Below are 20,424 nucleotides of genomic sequence, written 5' to 3' on the forward strand. Positions count from 1 at the left end.
GTGTGGTAGTTAACAAAGCTGAAAGGATTTGGCGATCTGAAGAGTGCTTTGACCCCAGACATGGATATGCAGAGCTTGGAGTTGGCCCAGCTGTCTTGCTTTGGTCCAGCATTTCCTCACCATAATGTTTTTGAGTGGTGATATATTTCCTGTATGATGTTGCAGGTATTTGATGTACTTTTCGATTTTGATTTCTTAGGGGATTAGAGTTTAAGAGTGCATCAATTGCAGAAGAGACTTTGAACTTTGGACTTTTGACACTGTTGTGATTGTTGTGGACTATGGTACTTTGGAAGTTGGGTTAAATGTATTTTGCATGATGCTATTTCTACATATACCTCCCCCTCCCCCGAGACTCATGTTTAAACAAACCTTTGGGGGTGGTGGTGGAATATGGTGGTTTGAATATGCTTGGCAGAGGAAATGGAACTATTAGGAGATTTGACTGTGTTGGATTAGGTATGGCCTTGTTGGAGGAAGTGTGTTACTGTTTGGTGGGCTTTGAAACCATCCTCCTAACTGCCTGAGAGTCAGTCTTCTCCTGTTTGCCTTCAGAACAAGATATAGAATTCTCAGTTCCTCTAGTGCCATGCCTGCCTAGATGCTGCCATGCTTCCTGCCATGATGATAATAGACTGAACTTCTGAACCCGTAAGCCAGCCTCAATTAAATTTTTTATTTATAAGAGTTGCTTTGGTCATAGTGTCTCTTCAAAACAATGGAAACCCTAAGACATTGGGTAAGATTAAGACATATAGAACTTAGGAGTTATTGTGAAGAAAGGGTGAGGAAGGTTTGCTGCTTTTGATGTTCACTGTTTGTCAGTGTCCTTTTGCTACTCTCACTATAGCAAAAATACCTGCAACTGGAAAAGCTGAGCATGATGATACAAATGATTCCATAACTTGGGAAGAAGAGGTAGCAGAATAAGGTGTCAAAGCCATTTGGAGCTAAGTGGAGTTTAATGACACAAATTAAATGGACCTAGCAGACATCTACAGAACATTTCATCCAAACAGTAATCAATACACATTTCTCAGTAGCCCATGGAAATTTCTCCATAATCTACTGCATATTATGACAGAAAGCAAGTTTCAACAAATATAGGAAAATTGTAATAACATCTTCCATTCTAGTGGAATAAACTGGGTTACCAATAGACACTACAAAAACCACACATAACCATGGAGTAAACAACACACCTGAATGGCTGTTGGGTCAAGGAAGAAATTAATAAGGAAATTAAATCCAGAATTGAATGAAAATGAAAATAAAACCTACCCAAACCTATGGGACACAAGACAGTTCTAAGAGGAAATACTTTATTACAGCACTAAGTACTTACATCAAAAATTTGAGAGATGTCAAATTAATAGTGCTACATCTGATATCCTTGGAAAAACAAGAACAAACAACATCCTAAAAGAGCATGGGACGAGATAACAAAATTCATGGCTAAAAGTAATAAAATAGAAACAAACAAACAAATAAAACACAGAGAATCAGGAAAACAATAGGTTATTAGAAAAAAATGAACAAGACTGACAAATTATTAGCCAAATTAACCAAGGAAGGAAGAGAGGGATGGAGGAAGGGAGGGAAGGATGGAGGAAGGGAAGGACACAGACACACACACACACACAGACACACACACACACACAGAGGGCTTGAGAGAGTGAGCCACATTAATATATTTAAGGATATAACAGAGACATCACTGTAGATAGTGAGGAAACTCAGAATCATGAGGACATACTTTAAAAAATGTATATAATACCAAATTGGAAAAATCAAAGAAATAAATGAGTTTCTAGATTTATATTACTCAATTCAATTCAAGATGAAGTAAATAATGTAAATAGACCTGTAACAAACAAGGAGATGGTAACAGTAACTAAAAATCTCCAAGCTAAAAGCAAGCCCCAGTGGATTCTGTGTAGAAGTCTGCCACCAATACTCCTCAAACTATTCTCCAAAGTAGAAAAATAAGAAACATTTCTAAATTCTCTTTACAAAACTGATATTATCCTGAGGCCAAAACATACCAAAGGAAGAAGGAAAAAGGAGAAAAGGAAAGAAAGAAGAAAGAAATTGATTTTAAGCCAATCTCCCTGATGAACATAGACACAGTAAATCACAATAGCATATCACAAAGATCAGCTATTATGATCATTTGGCTTCATCCCAGTGATATAGGGAGGTTCAACATGCCTAAAACAGTAAGCATAATATAGTACATAAATACACTAAATGACAGAAGCCACATAACCATCTCGTTAGATGTAGAAAAGGTTTTCAACAATACCCGACATCCTCCCTTCATGTTAAGTTATGGAAAAATCTAGAGATATGGGGGACATATATAAAAAGGCAATATACAACAAGACCAAAGGCAACATTATCCTAAATGGGGAAAAACAAAGTATTTCTACTAGCATAAGGGATGAGACAAGGATGGCCACTCTCTACATTCCTGTTCAATATTGTTCTTTAAGTCTTGGCTAGAGCATAAGACAAGGGGATGAGATAAAGGGAATACAAACAGGAAAGGAAGACGCTTAAGTTTCCTTATTTGATGATAATATGATTATATGTATAAATGAGCCCAAGATGCCAAATGAAAGTATAGATAATAAACATTTTCATCAAAGTAGCAGTATACAAAAATAACACAAAAAGTTGCCCTTTACATACAACCATGCCAAGAAGGAAATTTGGGAAAAAGTACATCTACAACAGCATCAAGCAGAGTTTTTAGACCCTACTCCAAAAATCTTCAGCAAAGGATACCTCAATTAAATGAAGAAGCAGCCTAAAGCATAGAAAAAAATCTTTATCAGTTGTATAGCTGACAGTATCTTGAATATGAAGAACTAAAAAACATGTAAATATCAAGAAAACAAATTACTTAAGATTTGGGAGATTGGGAGATTGAGAGCTTGAGTTAAACAGTTCTCAAAAGAATGAATGCAAAGAGCTGAGGAATATATTTAAAAAAATTTCAACATTCTTTACTATCAGTAAAGTGCAGATTAAAGCTGCTTTAGATTTCATTTTTCTAGTCAGAATGGCTTAGAACAAAAAACGAAACCAAACCCCAAATAGGTGACAATGAATACTTATGCTAGGAAAGGGGAGCCCACTCACTGTTAATTGGTGTGCAAACTGGAACAGAAAGTATGAAAACCAGTTTGCAGGTTCCTCTAAAAGCTAAGAATAAATCTACCTGATGATCTAACTATGACAATCTTGGGCACATACCCCATCTTACTAGATAGATATTTTATCATTTACACTCACTGTTCCTCTATTTACAACAGCCAGAAAATGGAAACAGTCTAAATGTCTACCAACTAATGAATGAAAAATAAAAAAAATGTGGTGAATTTGAACAAATAAATAATGAAATAATATTTCTTTGTTAAAATTAATAAAATTAAGGACATGCACATGGATTGTGAACAAAATAAGCATTCAGAGTAAGGCAACCTAAATCAGATAAACAAGTATTGTATGTTCTGTCATATATGTGGATGCTGAATTTCAATCTTTGGCTATGTGTATTTAAATTGAAGTACTCATGGACTTCAGAAAAGTGTTAATGGATCATAGTGTTGTTCTTTAAGATAGGAGCGATGGTATAAAGAGGAAATAGAATATAAAGGCATAGAAAGGATTGGGTGTTATGAACAATAGGAGGGCAGGGTAGACAAGGAATGACTAATACTAAAGCATCCTGGAGCTCCTGGCAATAAAAATAATCGCTACTAAATAATGTGATCCAAGAATGTCTTTCTTGGCAGGTTTTTATAATTTCTCCCTGGGTTTGGTAATCATTTCTTTCTATTTAATGTCAGCCTTCCTTGTATCTTAGCTGCATCAGATCCCAGGATAAATGTCTAGGTGATTCTCTACATTTCTAATGCTGTGATCCCTTAATATGGTCCTCATTTATGATGACCACCAACCGTAGAATTATTTTTCTTGGTACTTCAAACTGTAATTTTGCTATTGTTATGAATTATAATGTAATTATCTATGTCTTCTGATATTCTTAAGAGACATCCGTGAAATGGTTATTTGAACTTCAAATAACCTCAGGTTGAGAGATGCTAGCCTAGATGTACTAGGATGTGAACTTGATAATAGGCTGAAGTCACAACAGAAGTCATGTGTGTTGGGACTCATCAGTGTGGTAAGAACATCAGTGATATTCTCTAAATGTGGAGAGTCAAAATACTATGGTTTAAAAGCCAAGTTAGATTTAGCTGCTTAGTCCTTTTTAACAGCCCATCTATTTATTACATTCCTCCATATATAGCTTTCTTGTATTTCTTCTTTAAAATGATACTATTTAATTGGCTAGTATTCAATGGGATCTGTAGCAATCTTATTAATACCCATCTTTACTGTGCCTCCACCACAATGTCCTCTAAAAGCAAAACTTCAAATCTTATTGGCATATCTTTATTGATGCCTCTTCTATCATCAACTCTTTACCCTCAATCTCCTTTGCTTAATCACTTCTAACTAAAATGATTTAAAAACTCTTCATGGATGACATAATCTATGATTATGGGTATTCCTTTAATAACTGCGTTGACTTATATCTATGGGCAGGCACCATTTTAGTTTGCACACCAATCCATTTCTCCAAGAATACATCCTGCCATACTGCTTGGAGTTGTATGGGCAGCAGCCTCTTAATGCACTCGTGTACACACAAGTTTCTGCCCCAGACTAGCAGGTACTAGAGACTACTCATTGTAGATTATGAGGCCCAATAAGAAGAGGTCCAGAAGAAGCTAGACTCAGCCCACACCCATTTTCCCTTATGTCTCCTTTATCTTTTTTTCCCCCTGAGAAATCATTCCTCTATTTGTTTTTGACAGAAGCAAAGTCTAGAAATGTAACATTGGACTGCAGACCAGACCGCTGTTCAGACCATAAAACAATGCCTGTGAATCTCTAACTATCAACGTTTCAGAGATATAATATGTCCCTTAAGAAGTGAATTGACATCAGAGAAGGCAGTGGTAGACTCATATTCTGCTCCTCACAATCTTTCAGTGACTCCTGTCAGTGAATCAGGTTCCTGCTCTGAAACCCCTTTCCTCAGAGAGCTGAACGAAAGCGGGGGTTGACTGACAGGTTTGGTGGTTAAGAGCACTGTCAGCTCTTTGGGAGATTCAGGGAATCCAATGCCTCTTTTGACCTCTGCAAGTACCAGGCAGCATGTGGAGCCTGAGCTGTCCTCTATTTAGGGAACAAAACAGAAAATATGGTAATGAAAAGCATTCAGAAAATTTTGACTTAATTGATCTTTTACAGGAGTCTCACAAGTGGATACGTTTTTGGCTCTGTGACACAGAACAGCATACAAAGCTGCAATCCAGTCTTATCAATCGACCTCTACCTATGGCTTGTTTTCAATTTTGTTTTTTAATTTTAATTTTTTGGACAGGGTGTTGTTTCCAATACTTAGATGCTGCCAGCAGCAAATGACTTAGATCTTGTCACCATAATCTTACAACACACATATTGTTCTGAGTTGGGAACAAATGGGTCACAAAGGAAAAACAGGGAACATGGTGCAATTGAGGCTGGGTGTTCATCTGATATTGTAGGAGTTAGTTAATTACTTTGGAAATCCAAAGTACAGTAAGATTTATTATTCTGCTTATCTTAGAGCTTGATTAATTCTCAGCAGGTTGAATATACAGTGTTTATGTAGTTCATTGCACAGCTCATTATTCACCTGGTTACAGGTTGTATGAAGGTTTGATTTGTAAAGGCAAGCTTCAAACAGTATTTCTCTGAAAACCCATTCCTGTGGGAGGATATAAGCCTGGCAGCTCTGAGAGGGAACAAGGGCTGCTCTCCTGGTCACTGTCCAGCCTGAATCTACACTCACTCTGGTGTAAGTCTTCCTTGCTGCCTGAATCTTTTACTTTGGTTGCTATCTTCCCGCTTACAAACCATTAAGTTCCAGATGAAATGAGTTTAGGAATATTATCTGTTATCATCAGCTCCAGTGCCTGCCTCACACCCCAGAAAACATACCACAATGCTGTCTGTGATAACCACCTCTTCCCCGCTTTAAAATGCAGCTAAAATCTTTCATGATTTAGGGTCCTACATCAGTATGACAGACCAGCATTGCCAGTCATCCCAGTATCCCTTGTTAGCTCTGAAGAAGTCTCAGGAGAATGAAGACCTTGATCTTGTGTAAGTGACTTGACCTTGCTGATCTGTCATGGGAAAGCTATAGAAACAAGAAGTCCATAATGAATGAACCCTGTCCCCCCCTTTAACCTCAGAACCTGACTTGCTGTAATTCTGATCCCACAACTCACGATACCTTATGGATCATGGTATCCCCTAATGACCCCTATAGGTTTATTAGATTGTAAGGAAAATGAGATGAGCATTCCCTGTCTGTATAGATATGATATCACAAAAGTGGATCATGGGTAAAGACTGAGCGACTTGCCCCCTGATATAAAAGGGCTCCTCTTCCATCTTAGCACAGATATTTTTTTGAGAATTCCCTATGTTTCTCCTGTAATATACATTTTTATTAAACCTCTTATCAGTCCTAGTCTGATAAATATTTTTATACCTGTGACACCATATTGCTTGGTCTCATAAAGACAATTTCTTTACTCCTAAATAGTTCAGGAACCCATGCCTAGAGAATGGTTGGCCCTCAGTGGGCCGAGTCTGCCCACATTAATTAATTAGGACATCCCTTAATAGATAGACCCGCAGGTCAACCTAACATAGTCAATGCCTCATTGAGAGCCTCTGCAGGTAATTCTAGATTGGGTAAAGTTAGAAATTAAAGCTAAACTTCCTATCAGGTTTTATGCATTGCTGGAGATCAAACACGGGGCCGACAGTATGGAAACTAACACTCTACTCACTAGGATTCATTCCCAGGCAAGTCTTCTTCATAAATGTCCATAAAAATGTCCTAAGGACAAGTGAAGGCTTCAAGTATAATAAAGAGATAGCAGAAAGCCTCAAGTATAATAAAGAGATAGCAGAAAGCAAGCCAACATGGCTCTGCCAGTGTAGACTAGGCAAAAGCCAGTCATTATGTCTTTTGCCTGCTCATGATACCTTGGCAGAGCTCAGAGGAATTTGAAAATGATCTGAGTGTCATCAAGAGTAACTGGCCAATGAGGTGTGATGGGGTTATGGTCCCCACTTTCTAGGCCATAGACTCTGCCAATGATATCATTCAAGTAGCCTGACCTGGGGTGCTTGGTCAACAATTCTCCTTTCTCTGAGCACAAGCCATGTCTCCTCCAGGGTTTTGGAACCTTTTGGACCTGTCTTTCCTCCCACCTGCCTCAGATGAGATGCTGTCCCATTGCCAGGGGGCTAATGGCAGGAGGCTTGGCTTTGTGTGCTGTTAGGTACTCTCTCATGGAAACAGAATGAATGGGTAATGGTACATTATGCTAGGGTTAGATAAGAAATAAAGAAGTTGTTGTGCTAAAAGTAGCAGATTGGTTTCCTTGGGGGTATGACACATGTCTCTTGACTTTTTTCCTAAACCCATCCTTCTCCTCACCTCTCTTACACTGCACCAGGGCCTGAGTAGTCTAACCAAGGATGCGCTACTGGCAGAGGTGCAGTCTCTGCCCCTTAGCCTGATTCCCAGTCCCTGCCCCTGTTTTACAGACTTCTCCTCTTTGGTCTCAGATGTACTGAGCCTTTAACCTCCAACCCCTACTTGCACACATGCAGTCTCTGCCCCTTAGCCCGATTCCCAGTCCCTGCTCCTGTCTTATAGGCTTCTCCTCTTTGGTCTCAGATGTCCTGAGCCTTTAACCTCCAACTTTGTCACCTGGCCCCTGCCTTGAGATGCTCCAGGCTCTGGTCCAGTTTTATTTGGCCACAGCCCCCCTATTGCTTCACACTGAATGAAGTCAAGAGACACGATTCAGGTAACCAGGGAATCTTGTGGCCCAGTCTTCCTGATCTTCTTGGCCAACTGGTGTGTGAGTGCTTCTGCCCAAGGCTCAGCTATGAGGTCTGGTGGTAAGGACTCCTAGGTTGTGAATGCCCTTGCAGCTGAGGTAATCCGTGCCATGTTGGATGCTGTGCCTGTTTCCTGAAGGAATGGACACTCTGGGAGCAGGCCACAGATGAGGGTCTGAACTGTTCCAAAAGTGCTGCACATCTGGGCTGATGCAAACGAGGCTCAGGAAGCCTAGGGTTTAATAGAGGCAGGTTACCTTCAAATGCACTTTGCCTTCAGTGGTTTGACCATGCTATCTTGCCTTTTGTCTCAGCCATTTCCTGCCTTCTCTTGGTGTCATCTTGGTGGCTCAACTCACTCTGTTCTCACCAGATCATTCTCTAGGTGTCTCAGTGAGAAGGCCTGGTTTTCTAACTTCACTTCTGTTGAATGTTCTCAAATGCTCTGCCTACCTCTCCAGCAACTGCTGGGGCTGCCCAGCTTGAATTCTTCAGCTCATGGGTCTTTGGACCAGGCCATGCCAGCCTCGCTCTGTTCCCCACCCTGGTGCTTCTACCTGGTCATAGAGTCTTAATATGTGACCCCACTTCCCTGCCATTCATCACTCCAGTAAAATCAACTCACACTTGTGACTTCTCACTCTCCTGGAAAACCAAATTACTGTCTGCCAAACTGACCACAATCCACCTCTATTTGAAGTCTGCTGTACTCAACTCTTGCCACTCACTTCTATTCAACAGGGAATCTTCATGGCCCCAAACCACTCAGGTCCTCAGGTCCTTTTATAGCATTAGCCCTTCTTTGTTTTTAATAACCCATTCCTCAACCTGTCAGGCCTCTCTGGCCTCTCTTAGCTGCTGGCTGTTTCCTTCCTTCCTTCCTTCCTTCCTTCCTTCCTTCCTTCCTTCCTTCCTTCCTTCCTTCCTTCCTTCCTTCCTTCCTCCCTCCCTCCCTCCCTCCCTCCCTCCCTCCCTCCCTCCCTCCCTCCCTCCCTTCCTTCCTTCCTTCCTTCCTTCCTTCCTTCCTTCCTTCCTTCCTTCCTTCCTTCCTTCCTTCCTCCCTTCCTCCCTCCCCCCTCTCTCTTTCTCTCTCTTTTAGATATTTTATTTATATTTCAAATGTTATCCCCTTTCCTGGTTTCCCCTCTGAAAACTCCTTATCCCCTCCTCCAATCCCCCTGCTCACCAACCTACCTACTCCTGCTTCCTGGCCCTGTCATTCCCCTTACACTGGGGCATAAAGCCTTCACAGGAACAAGGGCCTCTCCTCCCATTGATGTCTGACAAGGCATTCTCTGGTACATATGCAGCTGGAGCCATGGGTCCCTCCATGTTTACTCTTTGGTTGGTGGTTTAATCCCTGGGAGCTCTAGGGGTACTGGTTGGTTCATATTGTTGTTCCTCCTCTGGGGCTGCAAACCCCTTCAGCTCCTTGGGTTCTTTCTCTAGCTCTTTCACTGGGGACCCTGTGCTCATCACAGTGGGGCTGTAGCATCCACTTCTGTATTAGTCAGGCACTGGCAGAGCCTCTCATGAGACAGTTATATCAGGCTCTTGTCAGCAAGCTCTTGTTGGCATCCACAATAGTGTCTGGATTTGGTATGTGGGATGGATCCCCAGGTGGACAGTCTCTGGATGGTTGGCTCTTTCATTTCTATTCACTTTTGTGCACTGGCATTCCTGGGGATTCTTCTCCTTGGGTAAACCTCCTTGAGACCTATGACTTTAGGCTATATGTATTTGACATTCACATTGACTTTTCATGTCAAAATTGAAATTCACTCTGGACATAGTCTATAGGCTTGTTATTACAGGTATGTGGGAAGTTGAAGGAGTTTGATCCTATCCTGGGCTACACAAAATATTTAGGGGCAACCTTGGATGCTTACTGAGATACTGCCTCAAAATAAAATAAAAAAAATGGCTATGGATGTTGCTCAGTGGTAGAGTGATTACCTAGCATTCAGGAGCCCCTAGTTCAGTCCCTAGCACCACAGAGAGCAAAAAAATTTAATATGGGCTGGTGTTATGGCTATGTGGGCAAATTCTTGTCAGTCAAGCTACTGACCTGAGTTTTATAACCCACATAAGGGTGGAACTAAATTAACTTTAACAAATTTAACTTCCAATCTTCATGTTTAGGCTGCTCTCTCTCTCTCTCTCTCTCTCTCTCTCTCTCTCTCTCTCTCTCTCTCTCTCTGTCTCTCTCTCTCTCTCTCTCTCTCACACACACACACACACACATTAATCAAGTAAATGAAGAAATCCTGTTTCTCTAAAGCCCTCTACCTTCTGTTTTCCCATCATGCTTGTTGTCACAGACTCTAGCCTGCTGGGCTAAGTCATCCATCTGGGTCATGGCTGCTTCCTCCTTCCTTGTCCAACTCTTCCACAAGCCCCAATGCTGCCTATCTTCCTTTGCATTTTTATTAATTTTCTTTATTCATTTAGATACAGGGTCTCATTAAATATCTTTTACTGGCCTGGGGCTTTCTATTTAGAGTAGGCTATCCTGAGCTTGCAGGAATGTTTCTGCCTCTTCTTTCCTAATGCTGGGATTAAGGGGGTGCATCTATAGTTGCCTTTCCTCTTCTGTAAGCACCTCTCTGGTTCCTGGTAGTGTTTTTTATTTGAAAACTTGGCAGCATTGGTTCCCCTGCCAGGTTCTCATGCCTATGCTTCCACACTGCTGTGAGGCAATCTTTTTGACCTCCTTTCTGAGGACATTGCTACATGTTCAGAGTCTGTAAACCCATGGGTTTGACATCATGGATATAACACAGTTTGCTATCTAAGATAATTTGCCTCCTATTTAGTGATATATTATAAACTATAGGTTTCCAGAGGTATGAACACACTTCCTTGTTTCTCAGTCTGCACACAAAGATTTCTCCCTTGTATTCCATTTATTGAGCTCATTGTTAGTCTTCAGTTCTCAGTTCTAGTGCTATGGACTCTGACACCCTTTTTGGTCCATATTCCAAAAGGCAAACTTGTAGGGGTTTGGCCTGGTGCTGCATTGTATTCCAGTGCTAAATAATGCCCCCCACTATCTGTTCCCCCCTATAAGGAGAACTTCACATACACCAAATGATGCTATGTAATCCTTGCCCCTCCCCCATTATCACTAATTGATTAATAAAGTATGCCTGCAGCTTGGTCTGGGCAGAAGAGAGTGTGGCAGAGTGAAGGTTCTGGGGTTTGTGGTCTAAGACAGGAACCACAAAGAGAGTCAAGGAGGAGGAGGAAGGAAGTCTTCATGAGATAATGTGGATTGTGAGTGCATGATCATGCCTGATGCAGTAGGTGTGGTCCAGGCAGAACATGAAAGTGACATCTCAGGAATCACCACAGGGAAATAGAGGGTTGATATCTGCCCAACTCCATTGCTTTTCAAGCTAATTATAAATCTAAAAGTTTTTTGTCTCTTATTTGGTGACTATATCATTAAGTGGGGTATAATCCCCTATATAGATATTTAAAGGCAACAAGGGTGTGTAGCAAACCTCCAGAATATTAAGAGATACACATAACCTTTATATTTGTGCTTCTATTGTTCTTGCCCCTATATTCACAATTGGTCCTGCACATACCACATCCTATTTCATCTGCTGGCATATCTGTATTAAGGCCAGAGACCCTATTTTTTCCTTTCTGTTTCCAAGGTGCTGATGACCCATTGAGTAAGTAGAATAAGTCTGTGGTACCAGTGGAACTTTTATACCATGTCTGGCAAACAATTGGCACCATTTGCCAAATTCTAGGCAGTACTTTTAATAAAATTATTAAAGCTGCTGATTATATATCAAACTATTCTAGGAAGAAGATTGCAATTGTTCTAAATGACTTTGTCTAGAAGTGACATAGTTAGCTCACAAACTGGGAATAATGTCTGTCCTTGTGAAGGTCTTAGTTGATATGAGACAACCTTATGGCCCTGGAAAACTTGAGGGGCAGTGTGTGCTTGGAAGGAAAGTCTGAGGAATGCAGCAGAGATAACTAGACAATAGAGCCCTGTTCTATACAATCATGTTCTCCTTGAGCTCAGCAAAGAGATGCCTTCCTCATAAAAGTCTGGGGCTCTGGGGTTCAGGGACAGGTAGCGCTGTGCTTTGATTGTGCCCAGAAAAACTTAACCTGAAGCCAATCCCTCCCGTGAATTCTTAGGATGTGGGGGTCCTTTTGGAATGATTAGGTCATGAGAGCTTTTCTTTAAGTGAATTTATGGACTAATAGATTGAATAAATTGAATGGGATATGTTGAATGGGTCTATTATGGAGCCCAGTTGTGTTTGTCAGTATGAACTCCTTTCATAGTGTCAAGACTTGCACCACAAAGGAACTTTATAGATAATCTCTGCCAGCAAAAAGATTCTCATTAAGATGCAGTCCCCCAATCATGGGCCTCCCAGCCTCTAAAATTACAGCTTAAAAAACCTCTGATCCTTATAAAACATTGGTCTGAAGTATTTAGTAATAGCCAAAGAAAATGAGCTAAGACAGGCATTGATAAGGGAGGTTTTGTAACTTCACTTAAATACCCAAACACTTCTATCAAGGATGAACAGGGACATATTCATTTCACATCACCCCCAGTTTCCTTCTATAATACTCTGGGGGCATTTTAGAGTTTATTCACTTTGTGTGGTGTCCAAATGGGTACTAAAGAGCATATCACTGCAGTAAAGCTATCATTATAACCCCTATCTCCCAGAACAACCCTCAGAGGCAAGGTGATAGAGGGGGATGCTGTTCCTAGGTTCCAATCGGAGGCCGACTGACATCACCCTCAGCCCTAAGCACCTCTCATCACAGGTTAACTGCCATTTTTCTTTTTTTCTTTTGTATTTTTACTTTTAAGGCATTCATTTATAGGGCTCCCATAGAGACCATCTGGATGAATGCTCCAGGTGTCTCCAGGGAGCAGTGTCCTGCAGGTCCTCATGAAGACTCTGTAGTCTTTTCCAGCAGTGATCTGGGACCTCAGGATTAGGCTTCTGGTCTGGTGGCCTGTCCTAGGAAGGTGGTTACTTTTTCAGCTGCCTCCTCATTTGTATTTTGAAAGAGATCATCTATGGATGCTGGGGTAGATAAGATTATGAGCTTCTTTTACTATGGAAAAAGAAAGACACAGATAAGCATGTCAAGGAACCAGGTCATTCAGGAAGCCAATCACTGAGGAATTTTGCAGTACAGGTTTATTCCCAAAGTGGTTATACATGGACAGGGCTCCCCAAGTCCGAAATGTGTCTCTTGAAGGATTGAGGTTTGAGATATTCTGGGGATCAAGAGGTATACTGGCCTAAGTCAAAGGAAAATGAAGTGTAGGGGAAGTGACAGTGGTCTGCCTCTGCCACTCAATCTTCATGGCTGATTATAGAATGATGTTCAGAAAATAGTGATTTTGGCAGAGGTTAGGGCAGACTCTCCAGCCCTCCGAGGACAATATTCACCCCATCTGACACCTGAATAGTCTCAAACTTGTAGTCTGTATTTTCAGCAATAGTAAGTTGAAGAACCAGCCTGTAATTCCATTGATTTAGGAAACAAGTTTACCCATAGTTGAGGCTTGCCTACCACAGAAAGAGCTGCTGGACAGCCTGGGCATATTATTGATACCCAATCTCAGACTAAAAGGAGAAGGTAAGAAGCATTGCAGGTACAGCTCAGTAGTACAGAACTTTGCCTAGCATGTGTAAGGCTTCAGGTGCAATACAAGTACAGAGTAGGGGCATGAAAAAGGAAAAAAAAAAAAAAGAAAAGAAAAAGAAAAAGAAATAAATAAAAGTGGCCTTCATTTCCATGAAAATAACTTAGATAACTGTTACCCTGCTGCAACAATGAACGGCACCATCCCATTGCCAATGCTGTTCAGGGATGGATGTGTACACTGAGCTGTTGGAGCAGAAAACAGTACTTTTGCTTCCTGGTAGATTTGGCTCAGAGCAAGACTGCTGGTGCCTATGGACAGGATGAGTCAGATTTTAACCTTAAAGTCTGGCTGCAATTTCTTGTGAGGATTCCAGTAACACTCAGAGGACAGCCTCAGAAGCTGACTCTTAGTGACTCATATAACCGTATCTTTCCTCTCACATTTGCCTTGAAAGCAAACCAGGAATTTATAAAGCATGTGTGTGTGTGTGTGTGTGTGTGTGTGTGTGTGTGTGTTGTGTAGGTGTTGCATTACAGCTCAGCTCAGACTGACCTGAAGTGGTCTGGAACTTATTACATAGACAAGACTGTCTCAAACCTCGTGGGAATTCTTCTGACTCATGCTCATGCATTGCATGGGTCACCACTCTAGGTTTTCTTCTTTCTTTATGATTTAGGATCATGCCTTTGTTTTCTGTCTGTATTCTTTGTCTGTATGACTGAACTATTCTCTATATACATTAGTTTAGGAGAAAGTCTAAGTTTAAATGTAGTTGTGTACAATAGAGATGGCACTGACAATGAAAGAAACTAGACATACAGACCTTCAAAGAAAAGTATAAATAGTCCCACCTCATGTTCTCAGTTCTCTCATGACTCAGTGCCCAAAGGATTAAGAGTATACACTTGGAAAAAATTGCAGTATTTGTTATTTCTCAAAACTAAGGAGCTATCCAGGATTATCTGATTGAGCTGAGGTAACATTCCTACAAGAGATGTTATATAAATGGTTTTTAGAAAGCCATCCACCTTTCAACAGATTTCCTTAGTGTTAAGTAAAACTTCATTTCCTAGTTACTGTGGCTATGGACTCTTTGGCTCTATGAACCATAGTAGCATCAAATCTTTTATGAGTACACTCCATGTCTACTGTGAGAAAGATCTTTTTAAAAACCGACCCACTGATCATGTTTCACTAGAGTAAGGCAAAACATTTTGTCTATATTCATGATCTCTTCTTCATGTCCTGATCTACCCCTGAGAAATGATGTATAACTTAATCATGCTTCATAGGTTAGTCACTATACATGACTATTACTGGTAGTTCATTGGAAATAGTGTTGGATCACTTGACACGAAGAGCTAGAAGGCAATGTGACATGGTGATGAAAGTTTGCCATATGCCATTGGAACAGCTTTATTACTCATGGGAAATGTCATTTTGCACATTGAAAACTAACAATGCAGGTGTGATTTGAAGTGTATGTACACATCTACCTCTAGAACAGTCTGGCTTTTCTACTATAGTTATGTGGCTATTACTCATGTAATCAAATTGGGTTAATCAAGCAGTTGACAATAGTGGGTAGCTTAGTCCATTAGGTGGGTTCCTAGTCTTCTAAGTTTCCATTGGCTAGACACCTAGCCTTCCTTGATTCCACTCAGTGTCTTCTGGATTATAGGAAGTATTGCTAAATCAATACAATCTACCTCCATCCCTGACCTCCAAGAGTAAGAGCTGTTTGCATTCCATCAGTTAGCTAATCGATAGAACTCTGAATATTTCACATGGACAACAGGAGCATTACCTACAGTTACAAAATGTGTGTCAGGGTGAAGCATGCTAACATGCTTAGCAAACAACTGCTAAGAGGATGTTTGTCTTCTTTTCTAAGGCCACACGAGGTGACATGTGGGTGCAGAATGATTTCTTAGCTGCTGTGTTGGGATGTGTTCAGCGACCTTTGTGTGCATGGCAGTAATCATTTAGGATGTTTAGAAGGAATGTGTTTTTATAAGTAGAGCATATAGCATATGCTGAGTGACAGAGTACATGGCTTCACATCTGCAAGGCCATGATGTAGATTCCTGGGAAGAATTTTTTCCATACCAAAAATATAACACAGAAAAACATATGTAGTTGGAAAAATCCAAAATTTCTGAGTAAAATGAGGTGTATTTTCTACTCATAAATAACATTCCTGGTAAATGTCTGTCTTTCTGTCTCTCTCGTCTCTCTCTCATTTGTGTGTGAATGTGGTATATGTATATGATGTATATTTATACACAGTGTGTGCAGTCTGTGCTCGTGTGTGTTTTACATTTAATTTACAAAAGAAAACAAAATGCTATTCTTTGTTTTATTTTATTTTATTTTTGCCTTTAGGAAAGGCAGAAATTAGAGTTGTATATAGAATTCTAGTACAAACACTGAGTGTGTTTTCCCAGAAAAGCTGGAAGGAAAAGCCATAAATATTAGAGAGGCAAGGATCCAAGAAGCTAATGGGAGTGAGATATTTGAGCATTCCTTTATGTTTCAGTCTTTTAAAAGTAAAAACTCTTCCCAATCTGTTGGTGGCCTTTTTGTCTTATTGACAGTGTCCTTTGCCTTACAGAAACTTTGCAATTTTATGAGGTCCCATTTGTTGATTCTTGATCTTATAGCACAAGCCATTGCTGTTCTGTTCAGGATTTTTTCCCCTGTGCCCATATCTTCGAGGCTCTTCCCCACTTCCTCCTCTATAAGTTTCAGTGTCTCTGGTTTTATGTGGAGTTCCTTGATCCACTTAGACTTGAGCTTTGTGCAAGGAGATAAGAATAGATCAATTTACATGGTTCTACATGATAGCTGCCAGTTGTGACAGCACCATTTGTTGAAAATGCTGTCTTCCACTGGATGGTTTGAAGGAAGACCAAAGACTTCATTCCTTCTTTAGAAGTGGGAACAAAATACCTATGGAAGGAGTTACAGAGACAAAGTTTGGAGCTGAGACTGAAGGAAGGACCACCCAGAGACTCCCCCATCTGGGGATCCATCCCATAAACAACCACCAAACCCAGACACTATTGCATATACCAACAAGATTTTGCTGACAGGACACCTTGATATAGTTGTCTCCTGTGAAGCTATGCCAGTGTCTGGCAAATACAGAAGTGGATGCTCACAGTCATCTATTGGATGGAACACAGGGTCCCCAATGAAGGAGCTAGAGAAAGTACCCAAGGAGCTGAAGGGGTCTGCAGCCCTATAGGAGGAACAACAATATGAACTCACCAGTACCCCCAGAGCTCGTGTCTCTAGCTGCATATGTAGCAGAAGATGGCCTAGTTGGCCATCATTGAGAGGAGAGGCCATTGGTCTTGCAAAGATTTTATGCCCCAGTACAGGGGAATGCCAGGGCCAGGAAGTGGGAGTGGGTGGGTAGGGGAGCAGGGCGGGGAAGTGTATAGGGGACTTTCAGGATAGCATTTGAAATGTAAATGAAGAAAACATCTAATAAAAAATTGTTTAAAAAATACTGGCTAGCATGACACTATAGGTCACAGATGAATTAGACAGAGGTCTGTGCCTAGTTTCTGGCATGTCATCAATTAAATTTTATATCAGACTTTCTCCTCCTCCCCAGAGCTCCCTGGGACTAAACCACCAATCAAAGAAAGCACACAGAGGTACTCGTGGCTCTAGCTGCATATATAGCAGAGGATGGCCTAGTTGGCCATCAATGGGAGGAGAGGCCCTTGGTCCTGTAAAGGTTCTATGCCCCAGTATAGGGGAAGGCCAGGGCCAAGAAGTGGGAGTGGGTGAGTTGGGGAGCAGGGGGAGGGGAGAGGGTATAGGGGATTTTCCGAGGGGAAATAGGAAAGGGGATAACATTTGAAATGTAAATGAAGGGAACATCTAAATTAAAAAAAAAAGGTAAAAACTCACAGCTGGGCTTGATGCCTGGTTTGCCACTGAGATCTACTAAGTAGAGGGTATGAGCTCTGGTAAAAGATCCTAAAAGTTCCTCAGAAAAGTGTCTGTCTTCACAGACTTTGGAGACTCAGGGTCTCCAAAGATCAGTGGTTTGAGTCTAACTTTCCAGGCCATGCATACAACTGTCACAGACCCAGACACATTCCAGAAAGACTACAGAAAAGTAAGTCCACTCCCAGGCCTCTTTCTGGCTTCAACTCTCTGAGACCCCAAAGCCTGATGCATGTGTTAGGAGGCCAGGATCTCACTTTCTGGGCAGGCTGGGGTCGCATATAGATTCCTAAATTGAGGATTGCCACATTTTATAAAGTAAAGGCATCCTGTACAACCAAGTCAAATGTTGGTAAGGTCATTGCTGTGAGTCCTTGGTTTAGGCAAAGGAGGCAGAGTTGGCTAGACCCTTAAACTTGGCCATCATTTACCCACGAGTTCATCTTGCCCTCCAAGATAACTGTGAGATGACAAACAGGGTTTTCCTCCTCATTGAAAAAAAAAAAAAAACAAACAAAAAAAACAACTCTTCTTTTTAGCACATCTGGGAAAACATGCATGTGCTGTCTGTGTTTACACTAGATTCTACATACAGCCATGATTTCTGCCTTTCCTTCAAAAGAATGGCATTTTGTTATCTGTGAATGGTTTTGTAATTTGAACTTAAAAGACACCTCCCTTTAAAACACACACACACACACACACACACAAACACACCACATAGACACAAAAGCACAGACTGCCCACACTTGTGTATACATTATGTACATACACTACACTCACACAAAAATGAGGGAAACACACACACACACACACACACACACACAGACAGAGAGAGACAGAGAGACGGAGAGAGACAGAGACAGAGAGATATTTACTAGAAATGCTATTCATGAGTGACAAACAACTAATTTTACTCATGTATTTTGATTTTTTCAACTAAGTGCATTTTTCTGTGTCTAATTATTTTGGCCCAGAGAATAGTGGAGACGTGGAACACCTACTCGTCTTTGTTTCTTTGTTTCCTTTCCTTTCCCTTTTCCCTTTCCCTTTCCCTTTCCCTTTTCCCTTTCCCTTTCCCTTTTCCCTTTCCCTTTCCCTTCCCCTTCCCCTTCCCCTTCCCTTCCCCTTCTTCCCCTTCCCCTTCCCCTTCCCCTTCCCCTTCCTTCCCCTTCTTCCCCTTCCCCTTCCCCTTCCCCTTCCCCTTCCCCTTCCCCTTCCCCTTCCCCTTCCCCTTCCCCTTCCCCTTCCCCTTCCCCTTCCCCTTCCTTCCCCTTCCTTCCCCTTCCCCTTCCCCTTCCCCTTCCCCTTCCCCTTCCCCTTCCCCTTCCCCTTCCCCTTCCCCTTCCCCTTCCCCTTCCCCTTCCCCTTCCCCTTCCCCTTCCCCTTCCCCTTCCCCTTCCCCTTCCCCTTCCCCTTCCCCTTCCCCTTCCCCTTCCCCTTCCCCTTCCCCTTCCCCTTCCCCTTCCCCTTCCCCTTCCCCTTCCCCTTCCCCTTCCCCTTCCCCTTCCCCTTCCCCTTCCCCTTCCCCTTCCCCTTCCCCTTCCCCTTCCCCTTCCCCTTCCCCTTCCCCTTCCCCTTCCCCTTCCCCTTCCCCTTCCCCTTCCCCTTCCCCTTCCCCTTCCCCTTCCCCTTTCCCTTTTTCCCTTTTTCCCTTTCCCTTTCCCTTTCTTTCTTTCTTTCTTTCTTTCTTTCTTTCTTTCTTTCTTTCTTTCTTTCTTTCTTTCTTTCTTTCTTTCTTATTTTTTTCTTTCTTTCTTTCTACTTGTTTAACTGTACTTGCTAGACAAACAGTCAGACTTCTGTTGTGCTTTGTCCCATTTATGCCCATTAAGTGCTGGTGCACTTCTGGTGTTGATAAGGCTGTCATTCAGTCTTGAAAAAAGCAGAGTGAACAGGATGCTGAGACCACATTCTAGTCCTCCATAGAAAATTACTCAGAGACTCCAGCCTGGGTTTGATCCTCTCCCTGTTCTTCCAGAGTTTGTTGTTAGAAAAGTTATCCAGGACCAGAAAAATCAGCTGCCCTATTGCCACTTGGGATGGCCAGGAGGCAAAAGATGTGTTGTTTTGCTGGGTTCAGGTCACCAGGCTCTGACCTCTGAATTTCCTAACCTAGAAGGCCCAGACTACACCCACCTCTCTGCTCTACCAGTATTTGAGGCCCTGGGTGCAGCTAGTGCCTTCAGATATATGCTCTTCTCATCATCTCCAGGTGAACCTAGGGTCCTGTATATGCTCTGTTGCGGGCTGGCTTTGGCACTGGGTACTGGCAGGAAGGTGCGTGTGGTGCAGGGCAAGAGCCCTGCAATCCTGGTTATGATTTATCTGAGCCATGAGAGAGTCCCAATGACTCCTCTAGGGTGTCGGTTTCCGTTATTGGTGCTGCCCTTGTGTTCCCAGCCAGGTGGTGGCTCTGCCACCTGCTCTGATGCCAGGGACATGAGTAAAGCACAGATTGTGGAGGTAGCTTGTGCTCTAAGGGGTGTGTCAGCTGAGCCTGGGGACACATGTGACTCTGCTTGCTCAGAAGTTGAGATACTGAACTCCTGTCAAATGAGACAAGCTTTGGAATCTCAAAGGGCTGGAGTCAGAGAGGCTTGGAAGTCAGTGCCAAGGGTATTGGATCTGTTTTTCTGGAGGCTCTCTAGAATGTGTTGTGGTCTTTGTGACTTGCAAAACTGGAAATTTTGCAAACCACAGCTACTTGGAGACCCTCAATGTGAGAAGATAAGAAACTGGTGTGGAATGCCGGGTGTGGTGGCGCACACCTTTAATCCCAGCACTTGGGAGGCAGAGGCAGGCAGATTTCT

Source organism: Mus caroli, unplaced genomic scaffold, assembly GCF_978045245.1.
Source record: "Mus caroli unplaced genomic scaffold, Mus_caroli_1 scaffold_15, whole genome shotgun sequence".
NCBI classification, from domain to species: domain Eukaryota; kingdom Metazoa; phylum Chordata; class Mammalia; order Rodentia; family Muridae; genus Mus; species Mus caroli.